Here is a 3,095-nt window from a genome sequence, read left to right as displayed (position 1 = left end):
TCATTTTTGAGAATCTATTGATCTTAATGGTTTAATGACGAAATTCATTTTTTGATCCTAAATGTTGATGCATGTTTTTATTTAACATAAATGAAAAAGCATGCTAACATGAAATCAAATACTTAAAAAAAAAGGAAAAAAATATATTATCAATGAAATCATGAATCTACCTATGTTATGAATTTTGTGAACCATAAAAGTGATTTTGATGATTTAAATTTGAAATGAGTTTTATCAAAATCATGATATTGATTTCTTGGAATAACATGAGATTACCTTTGATGATCATTTTGATTCATGGAATTTTGGATTCATGACTTGGTCTTACATTTGTTTATGAGATGGTTGAAATCTTTGTACGTTTGAATTCTTCCCTTCTCCTTTCAATTTTTGAATTTATGCATGTTATATGTTGAAGATTTGAAACCATGTTTTGGTATCATGTATATCTAAGAAATGTTGATGTGACAAATTGAATGAGTTGAAAATGAATGATGATTTTTCTCTCGAATATAACTTGTGATATTTTTTACATAAATCGTCATTTTGATTTCTCGACATTCGATACATGAGATTTTATTATAAATCAAAATTTCTCATTAATCGATCTTCTATGATTTTACTTGATATTCTCTTAAGAGGAGATTTTCTAAATGAATCATGATTTTTCCTTGTGAGTTCTTGGAGTTATTACTTGATTTTCTTTTAAAACAAGATCTCTTATGATTTTTCTTAATATTTTATTTAAAGAAGATATTTACTATATGAATCATGTTTTTTGGTATTCAAATGATTTTATCCTTCATGACATGATTTCTTTGTATTTATGGCTTGCATGGCTTAAAATATTTTGGTATGATGCATGCAATGATGAAATATTCATGAAGTTAAAATGATGTATACAATACTTATGATAATGATGTACATGATGTATTTTTTGTATATGATGTGTATCATGAATGCTTTAAATGATGAATGTTTGAGTATCATGTATGATATGCCCATTAATGATGATTGATTTATTTTTCGGTATCGTGCATGAAAAATAAGGTTTTTAAAATTGTGTATGTTTTAATTTGAATATATAATGATGCACAAATAAGATTGATACTTACATTTATCATAATATGAAAATTGATATAAGGGTCTTCCCTTCTTTTTAACAATGATAAAGGGGGAGCAAGAATTTCTAGCGTGGACATCATGAAAAGAGGCAAACTAGCTAGCTTGCACAATTCAAGATGAAAGCAAAAATTACACTTCTCAAAAGAGAAGAAATTGCTATCTTGAACATCACCGATAATTGCTAGCTTGAAATCTCAAGAAAATACAAAAATGTTCTATCTTGCCTATCTCAAGATGCTAAACATGCTAAACTTGCACTTTGCAATGGAAACAAAATTGCGAGCTCAAACATTGCAAAGGAAGCAAAAGTTTGCTAGCTTGCAAACTTGCGTATTTCAAGAAGCAAGAGTTACTTTCTTGAACATCTCTAAATTGCTAGCTTGCATGTTCTAAAATTTTATAACATTGCTAGCTTGCATGATGTAGAACTTGCTATCTTGAACATTACCAAAAGTGCTATCTTGTATGTTGTAAAACTTGCATATCTAAAACTTGATAGCTTAAATGTTCTAAGCATGATGTAACACCTGCTAAATTTTCTAACTTCAAAACTGCATGATGATAAAACTTGATTTTTCATGCAATGAGTTGAACTTATATTACAAACACAAGAATGGTTGTACTTCTCCTTTTTGTTGATGACAAAGGGGGAGAAGTATGTTGATGACATGACATGTTATGCATAAGTTTATGCATAAGTTCATGATGACGTGTTGCAAGTATTCATGATAAATATTGCAATGACTTGAATTCAGTTTGAATTCAAAGTTCTATCAATATGGCATATTGATAGGGGGAGTTTGTTTAAACTCCGGGAGTTAAGGATAACTCCGTCATCAAGTAGTTGTCATCATAAAAAAGGGGGAGATTGTTGAATCTCGTATTTTGATGATGAAACCACTTGATATGTGTTTATGTTTTAATCTGCATTTTGAGTGATGCAGGATGCTCCGATCAGGATGAGACAATTAAAGCATGAAAAATCATGTTGTGTCGGAGGAACATGTTAGAAGATTAGACGTCGGGCCGGTGGATCGGTCGACGTATCGACAGAAGGCTTCGGGTCATGGACTCGGGCATCGGGCCAAGAAGAGCGGGTATTGTGCCAAGGATATCGGAGTTGCGGAGTCAACTTGCCGATTGGGCAATAGGCCGTAGGAGAGGACGATGCGCTGAAGAATCGGACGAAGCGTCGAGGGACCAATGACATGCAAGACAACTTGGTTAATTACTTAGGATTAATTGTCTCGATCGAAGTTTTGTTTTACATGTGCAGGATTAACTACAATGAAAGTAAGACATGCAGCATGAGTTGCGTCGGAGTCAAGACTATGATCACGTTGGGAGTTTGAGAGTTCGACGGAAGTCCGGACGGTCGTCGGAGGTTCTGCGGGAACAAATCCGAGAAGTCTAGGAGCTTGCCAAAGAAGCTCATCGGAACTCACCAAGTGGATCATGACAAGTCCAGGAGTTTGCCGGAAGTCCGCCGGAGCATCGCCGAAGGTTCGTCGGATGTTCGCCGGAAGCTCGCCGGAAGAAGCGATTGACGTACCGGAGCAAGTTGCAGTAAATGCTTTAAGAAATTCATAGTTAGCACGATGATTAAGTTAGAAATGGGAGATGATCACATTAACTAAATCTTGGGGCAATTGGGCTCTTGAAAGACCCAAATTGGGCTGAATGGATCAGCCCATTCAGACCCAAATTACTTGGCCAGAGGTGGCACCGCTTGGGTCGGCGGTGGCACCGCCTAGGGCTCAGTCTCCGAGCTCTGGTTGGGCGGTGCAACCGCCCCAGTTAGGCGGTGGCACCGCTTGAGCTCGATCTCCGAACTCTGGCAGGAGGTGCAACCGCCCCTGACAGGAGGTGGCACCGCCTAGAGGCTCAGTCTTCGAGCTCTGTCAGGTGGTGCAACTGCTAGACCTCGGAATTCCGGGAATTGACAGTTTTGAGCTCAGAATTCAAATTGG

The sequence above is a fragment of the Musa acuminata genome, chromosome BXJ2-4 (genome assembly GCF_036884655.1).
Source record: "Musa acuminata AAA Group cultivar baxijiao chromosome BXJ2-4, Cavendish_Baxijiao_AAA, whole genome shotgun sequence".
Taxonomy (NCBI): domain Eukaryota; kingdom Viridiplantae; phylum Streptophyta; class Magnoliopsida; order Zingiberales; family Musaceae; genus Musa; species Musa acuminata.
This window is presented reverse-complemented; position numbering follows the sequence as displayed.